The sequence below is a fragment of the Callospermophilus lateralis genome, chromosome 7 (assembly GCF_048772815.1).
Source record: "Callospermophilus lateralis isolate mCalLat2 chromosome 7, mCalLat2.hap1, whole genome shotgun sequence".
NCBI classification, from domain to species: Eukaryota; Metazoa; Chordata; class Mammalia; order Rodentia; family Sciuridae; genus Callospermophilus; species Callospermophilus lateralis.
This window is the reverse complement of record NC_135311.1, coordinates 8,690,650-8,699,198: the sequence shown is the minus strand read 5'-3', so window position 1 is coordinate 8,699,198 and position 8,549 is coordinate 8,690,650.

The following is an 8,549-nucleotide window of genomic DNA, read 5'->3' as shown; positions in this document are numbered from 1 at the left end:
TTTGACTATATTTTTGTCCTTATGATGAGTTTTATATTTTAGTGTTAGGATCTTTCCATTTTAACTTGATGAACTCCTTTTAGCATTTCTTGTGAAGCATGTCTAGTGGTGACCAATTCCTACAGCTTTGTTTGACTCAGATTATCCTCTTTTCTTCCTTATTTCTGAAGCATAGACTTGCCAGGTATAGTATCCTTGATCAGTAGTCTCCTCACCTTCTAATACTTTGAATATATCCTTCTAGTCTCTCCTGGTCTGCAAGATTTCTGCTAAAAAATATATTCTTACAGATATATTTTTATGGGTGTTCTTATGGATTTTCCTTTTTATGTGACAGTTTTCTTTTCTCCTCTTGCTTCCCAATTTTTCTTTTGTTTTGACTTTTGAGAATTTAATTATAATATGTGTCAGTGGAGATCTGTACTTAACCTATTTGGAGTTCTTTGGGCTTCATGATTTGGGATGTTCAATTTTCTCTCCAGATTTGGGAGTTTTCTGTCATTATTTCTTCTTTTTAGTTGTATATAACAATAGATCCCATTTTGGCATAATTATAAAAGTATGGATATATATTGTTCTAATCCAGTCCCTCTCCTTCTTCTTTCTTTCCCCCTCCCCTGCTCCCTTCCCTCTACTCTACTGATTGTTCTGCCATTTACCCATAGTTATTTTTTAAAAGTTGATTTCTTGTAGGTGTACTGAGAAACTAATGAGACTGCATTTTAAAAAATAAATAAATAACAGCAGCTTCTAGCTCAAGGCCTGTCCTAAGGAAGGGAGCATGACCCTTCTCCTTGGAAAGACCCACAGAGCACTCCTAAGCACATACCTACCCTGCTGAGTTGTTTGTTTGTAAATAACTGAAGAGGTCTGTGGTGCCAGGTGTCCCTGACTCAGTTAGGCTAGGTGAGGACCCATAGCAACCCCCCTAGCAACCACCAATCAGCATGAGACAGGGAAAATACCTGGAGTGCCAGATGACCCCCAAGCAGTTTATGGTGGTTGATAACATGTTGGGAAACCATGTAGTTTAGTATGTACACCCCTCATGGCCTAAAACAATCAGTTCAAAGGAATTCCCCTCTTGTACTAACCAATCACCCCTACCCAACTTGATCCTGCCAGTGAATGAATGTGCTAATCAATGTTAAGAGTTGTTTGATGTTCCTGTGGTATGGAATGATTTACTGTGTCATGTAGTCATGCACAGAATATCTCCCCAAAACCTATAAAATCTCACTGAACAAAGGACCAGGACTCATTCCCTGGGACCGCTGCAATGAAAACTGGTGTGAGTCCAGGCTCAAGCTTGTAATAAAGACTTTTGTGTGATTACATTGGATTCAGCTCCTGGAGGTCTATTGGGGTCCCACGAATCTGGCATAACAGTACACAGTGGTGAGATTCATTGTGGTATATTCATATATGTGCATAGGAATTTTATGTCAGATTCATTTCACTGTCTTTCCTGATCCCATCTTTCCTCCCTTCCCCTCTTCATTCCCCTTGTCTATTGAACTTCTATTCTTTTTTTTTTAACCCCCTCTGCCCTTTATTGTGTGTTATATCTGAGAAAACTCAGCCTTTGGCTTTTAGGTAGTGGCTTATTTTAATTAGCACTATAATTTCCAGATCTATCCATTTATTGGCAAACATCATAAAGCCATTCTTCTTTATGGCTAATAACTCAACTGTGTATACTTACCACATTTTCTTTATCCATTCATCTGTTGAAGGGCAACTAGGTTGGCTCCATAGCTTAGTTCTTGGGAATAGTGCTGCTGTAAATATTGATGTTGCTGTGTCACTGTAGTATGCTGATTTTAAATCCTTTGGATATATACTTACTAAAGTTATTTCTTTAAATAAGCTTTTCCTCTTTTCTTTTTCTGTGTTCCTCTGGGGCACTCATAATGCATATATTAGTTCCTTGGTGGTAATCTCACAGTTCCTGTAGATTCTCTTTATTCTTTTGTCTTTTTCTTTGGCTGACTAGGTAATTTCAAATAACCTCTCTTCAATCTTACTGGTTCTTTCTTATGTCTTCAGTGATGGAGTCTTTTCTTGGTGCTATCTGTGGAGTTTTTCAGTTTAGTCATTGAGTTCTTTAGTTCCAGAATTTTTGGTTTTTTCATTTTCTCCCTTCCTTTTTTTAATGGTTTCTATCTCTTTCAACCTCTGAAATTTTGTTAGTTATTTATCTATCTGCATTCTCTCTCTCTCTCTCTCTCTCTCTCTCTCTCTCTCTCTCTCTCTCCTCTCTCTCTCTCCCTCTCTCTCTCTTTCTCTCTCTCTCTCTCTTTATCTCTCTCTCTCTCCCCCTCCCCCAGGGAAGAACCCAGAGGTGCTTAACCACTGAGCTACATCCCCAGCCATTTTGTCTTTTTATTTTGAGACAGGGTCTTGTTAAGTTTCTCAGAACCTTGCTAAGTTGCTGAGGCTGGCTTTGAACTTTTAGTCCTGCTGCCTCAGCCTCCTGAGTTTCTGGGATTACAGGTGTGTACCACCATGCCCAGCTATCTGTGCTCACTTAAAGCTCACTGAAGTTCTTTAGGTTGATTAATTATTTGTTAGGCAGTTTGCAAACGACCATTTGTTTAGGATATGTTATTTGTGTTTTTTTTTTCCATTAATTCCCTTTGGTGTTGTTTATGATTCTTGTGGTCATGTGTTGGAGTCTTCACATTTGAAGAAGTAGGCTTATTGTCCAGTTTTTCACAAACTAGCTTCATCAGGGAAAGCCCTGGAATAGTAATCTGTCCCAGAGGTCTGGGAAGGTCATCTGGTAGGGCCCATGTGTGAATTGGCTGCTGGAGTCCCTGAGCAGGTTGGCCTGATGCCTGGGTTCAAGAGGTTGGGCTTGGGGTTTGGGAAGGCTTGGATTCTGGGTTTATGGGAGCTGTCCTGTGCTGGCATCCCTTGGGGTGGACCTGTTGACTGAATCCACGGGGGAAGTCTGTAATCCCATATTTGTGGCAGCTGGCCTGAAGTCTGGGTGTATAGGGGCTGACCTGACATTGGAACAGGGACTGGTGGCTGGGTCCATGGGGATGGGCCTGGATCCCAAGTCCTCAGGGACTGGCCTGGCACTGCAGTGGGCCTAGACCCTGAGTCTCAGGGGCCTTGGCTTTGGAGGCACATGGGCTGGTCTGGAGCCTGAGTCTGTGGGGGTCAGTCTGGAGGCTGGTTGTGTGTGTGTGCCATCTTGGAGTCTGGGATAGTAGGATAAAACCTGGAGCGGGGTGTGCTGGTGACTGGGTCTGTAGTTACTGGCCTACTATCTAGGGTTACCAGGGTGGGCTGGCCCTTAAGCAGGGAAGGAGCTAGGGATGTTGTCAGATAGTGGGGTTGGTCTGGAGCTTGGGTCAATGGGGCTGGCCAGGAGGAGAGGTAGGCCTGGAGGCTGAATCTTTAGGGTGTCAATCTAGGACCTGGGACCACTGGGCTATGCTTGGCTCTGAGCATAAGGTGCCAGCTTGATTCTGAGGTGATCTGGAGATTGAGTCTGTGGGTCTTGGCGAGAAATATGGGCTTTCAGGGCCCATCCCAGAACTGACTGGGCTGGAGGCTTGGTCTATAGGAGTAGGTATATGTCCTGGGACTGCAGGGGCTGGCCTGAGCTTTCCATGCTGTCCTGGAGTCTGGAGACTTGGGGTGGCCTGACATTGAGGCAGGACTGAAGCCTGGGCCCACTGAGGCCAGCCTGGCTCTGGGGCAGGCCTGGAGCCTGAAGGTGTAGAGCTGGCTTGGTGCTGAGGTAGGGAAGAGTCAGCCTGGAAACGGGAGTTGAAGGCATTTGGGCAAAAGCAGCAGAAGGAAAGAAATAGTGCAGAGATAAATGACATAAGAATCCATGAATCCCCAAGTTAGTGCCTTGAACATGTGAACAAAATTGGCAAACCTTTAGCTAATCTAAGAAAAAAAAGAGAGAACATAGAAAGAATTAAACTCAAATAATAAAGTGGGGCTTATTCCCCAACTTTAGAGAAGTTAAATAGATTATAAGAGAATATGTGAACAATTTACAGTCAATAGTCCAGATGCATTTTTTTCCCTGATTTCCTCTTCTTCTTCCCCTTCCCTGCCACCACTCTTCTCTTACTCTACTGAAAAGTTCTCTTAACTGTAACCCTTCCCACGGTTTCCATTTTTTTTCCTTTTCTTGAGGTGCCAGGGATTGAACCTAGAGCCTCACACATGACATCCAGTGGCCTGCCGCAGAGCTCTATCCATGGCCCTCCTTTTCCCACTCTTGGGAAATCGTTATCCCCAGACTATCTATTCTGAAGTGATCATTAAAAATGCAGATCTTGTGATATCACTCTATAAAGCCCATCTGATATTTTGCTGTTGAGTTCATAATCCAAACTCCCAATCCTCATAAAACCTTCCCTGCCTCTCAATCTCGCATCTTCAGATCCCTTCTTTAGTCAGTCTGCTCCAGCCATGGTTATTCTTTCCATCCTATGTACAGGTGAAGCTAGATTCTGTATTGGAACCTTTGTACACACTCTTCCTCTGTCCAGAACATTCCCTGTCATCCTTCAGGACCCTGTGTAATTGACCCTTCCTAGGGGCCTATCTTGATGAGTAACTCCCACCCCATAACTCCTCCAAACCACCATTATTCCATCACATTATCCAAAGTGTTTATCAAGGTTCTTCCAAACAACAGAAATCAATGGACTAATTGGAAATGTGCATCAGAGACTAGCAAGTGTCCTCCGATCTCTGAGGGCCCAAATGACTAGACTTTGAGACTACTCATCCAGGAAACACATCCCAAGTCACACCATCACAGCTGGTCCAGTAGAAGTTGGCTTGTCCCTTCTGGTAGAGACTTCATAGCTCACACTCCAGTGTCATGAATCTGGACACTTGCCCTGCTCCAAAACAGTTGTCACTATTGCTTCAGGTCTGACTGCTGTGTGGGCTTCACATCAGCAGTACAGAGCTTGTGGCCTTGCTCTTTTGATGTGACTAGCTTTACATTTGAAAGTCTGGGACTGCTGCATGTGATTGGGGAGCATAGGTTGTGTGCTGTCTTATCTGTGAAGGAATCTGGGAGAGAGTATCTGGCATTTTAAGCTTCTATAGCAGGAGATAGACTCTGGCTTACAAGGCAGAAAATTCTCAGATTTTGAGAAATTTTAGTGCTAGGCAAGGGATCAGTACTGAATTTTTAAAATTTTCTTCATTGCACTTAAAACATCTGAAATCATTTTTGAATTCACTTATTATTTATTCAAACAGAATCCCCACGGGGACAGAGATCTGCTCTGCTTGCTCGTCCTCACCTCCCAGCAACCTCAACAGTGCAGAGTGCATTAAACATTTTTTGAATGAAGTTGAGCTGAGAGCCCAAGGGGAAAACATTTGTACCAGACAAGCGGAGCTTTAAGAAAGAGAAAACTGGTCACATGTCAAATGTCAGAAGAATACGACTGAGGAGTGAAAACTGGATTTGATAAATAAGGGTTTATTAGTGACCTAATCCAGAGCATTCAGAGGACTGTCAGGCCAGAGGCCACACTGCAGAGGGTTGAGGAAAAATGTTGGCAGCAGAGAAAGCTGAAACAAGCTTAAGGCAAATGGACTGTTGGAATATCATTTACCAACTTTGATATTAGACCAAGGCCCCTGTTGGGTGCAAGCTCGCCTTTTCCAACCGTTTTCATTTATTAAATTAGACGCTCCATGGGATAGAGATAGAAGCTCCTCCCTGCTTGTTGTCTTTGCACCTCAGCAAGAGAAGGAAAGAGCCAGAATCCAAGAGGGGGACAGACATGTGGCTGGAATCAAAACTGCCACATTCTAGGCAAGATCAACACCCAAGCGAGTCCCCTCTGCAGCTTTGGCTCCCTCTCTGTAAATATCCATGGGACGTGAAATCCTAGTGCAGATACAATGTGCTGTTTTCTTTTGCTAATCTCAGCTTCTCCTTTAGCAGGTTTCCAGACTGTCAGAGACCCCAGCCCTTCCTGCACCTTGAACAGGGTCATGGGGGAATCTGTTCAGTTGCCTCTGAACCACACTTTGAGCCCTGACATCCGAGAGATAGAGTGGAAGTGGAATACTGAGGCTGAGCAGCAGCAGCTCCTGGTGTCCTGGAAGCCCTTGGGTCCAGAGTGGTATGAATTTGAAGACAAATACAGGCACAGATTCTGCCTGACTGAGAAGTATATTTTGAGAATTTCGAATCTCACCATGGAAATGAGTGGACTGTATGTAGCGGAAATCAAATACAACACAGGAAAATCCCAGAAGAAAGGTTTTAGACTCTGCGTCCATGGTGAGTCTGGTTCTGTGCCCAAGCAGGCTTTCCAACAGCCATGTTGCTAAAGTAAGTTGACCTTAAATCAGATGATGAATAAACCCCAAACAAAAAATAAACTAGATCCTTGTTAGGACATCTTCTGATGTCCTAAATATAAAAACTAAAATTCAAAGACACATCTTAGAGAAAGACAGCTGAAGTTCTTAAAATTTATACAAAATATACATGAAATGGCATTTTTACTGGCACTGGGAGTCACCCAAAAGGTTTTTTATTTATTTATTTTTTAAAATTTCTTCAATCGTGAGATACTGTAAAATTGATTATTATGGTGTTCCCGGTCTCAGTCATTACTCCCATTCAAACCCTGGCCCAGGCCTGGGTGCCTTCCTCTGCCTGACCCGGGGCAGTGGGTCAAGTACTGACAGCAGGTCAGGTCCATGGCCAAGGACCTCAGATACAGTGATTGTATTTTATTGTCACTTTTTCTTTTAGCACTACTGGGGGCTAAACCCAGGGGTGCTCTGCCACTGAGCCACACCTCCAGCCATTTTTATTTAGAAACAGTGTTTTGCTAAGTTGCCCCAGGGGCCCTCAAATTTTGTCTTCCTCCTGAGTCACAGGAATTACAACATGCACCACCACCCTGTCCAGCTATCAACACTATCTTAATAGATAAGGAAGAAAGAATGGTGGTTAGTTTTGTGAGGTGTGATAACAAGTGATTTTATTTATCTGTATAATTTGCTGTGTTTTCCAAAATTTTCTGGAGTCAACATGAATTATTTTGGGGTCAGAAAAACATCCTTGTGTCTTCCACGTGTGCAGTTCCTTTTGACTCAAATGGCAAGAGAAGTGGAAAAAAATCACAAACATGGCAGGACAGGGGCGGGGCCACATGTCACCTGGGTCCCTAGGCAGCCAGGGAAGGCTGTGAAGGCGGTGATGGACCCTCTGGCAAGCCTCTGCTGGCTCCACACCCAGATCCTGATGCTTCAGTTCCTTCCTTCTCCTGGTGAGTAGTGGCATAGGAGTGTGTGTGTGTCGGGTGTAAGGCATGTGGGAAGGAGCTGGGACTTCCCTGGACTCAACCTCCTGATCCCCCATGCATTTCTGAGGGCTGAGGTGAGGAAAAGGGACTTGGGGACTCTCTGGGAGAGTGACAGTTGCCACCCTCAGGCAAATCACTGTCACATGCTGACAGCAAAGGAGAAACCCAGGCTTGAAATATAATAATGTTTTTCTGACACCACGAAAAATTCCTAATTGACTGTAGGAAATTTGGAAAATATGACAAATGATATAGAGATGAATAAAAAAAAACACGTTATCATACTTCACAAAACTAAACACCAGCAGTGGTGCACATCTTAATCATAGCAGCTCAGGAGGCTGAGGAAGGATTGAAAGGATAAAAGAAATTGAAGTTACAAAGTAAAGGACCAGGCATTGTAAAGTTGCTTCTAAGCTGCAAAGCCTGAGTTAAAATGTAAAGGGCCAGGTATTGTAAAGTTTCTGAACTGCACTCAGAACCTGAAATTCCTGTGGCAGTTAAGACAATACCTGGAACTGCCCATTAGATATGTGTCGAAATCCCCCCTGACCACTTAGTTGCTTAATAACCCAGACCCCGAGCAGCTGAGCACATACACACTCTGGGGCCTAAACCAATCAGTTTGAATGTGTACCCTGCTTTAGGACTGACCTATCACCCCCGCCCGACTTGTTCCCGCCAATGAATGTGCTAATCATGTTTGAGAGTTGTTGTTTGCTTTTCCCGCGCCTCATGATGATTTGCTCTGATGTATGCAAAGCCCCCGCCCTCTCCAAAAAGTGTACTTAAGCATTGCTTAACCCCTGCTCGGGGCTCTTGGCCGCTCTTCCTTCTTGAGTGAGCACGGAGCCCCAGCGCGCTGGATCTTCAATAAACCCCCTTTTGCGGTTGCATGAGTCAGTCTCTTGGTGGTCTCTTCCTCCGTCGTTCGCCGGTCCCTTACAGGATGATCATGAGTTCAAAGCCAGCCTCAGCAAAAGCGAGGCACTAAGAAACTCAGTGAGACCCTCTCTCTAAATAAAAATACAAAATAGGGCTGGGGATGTGGCTCAGAGGTTGAGTGCCCCTGAGTTCAATTCCCAGTACAAAAAAAAAGCTAAACACCATAGATACTCTGTGAACTTCTCTGGGTGAGTTTTCTGTGCTTCTGTGTATTTTTCTGACTTCAGAAGACAATTATTTGCGGGGCTGTGCTTGGCTGAAGCTGCTCTCCTGAGA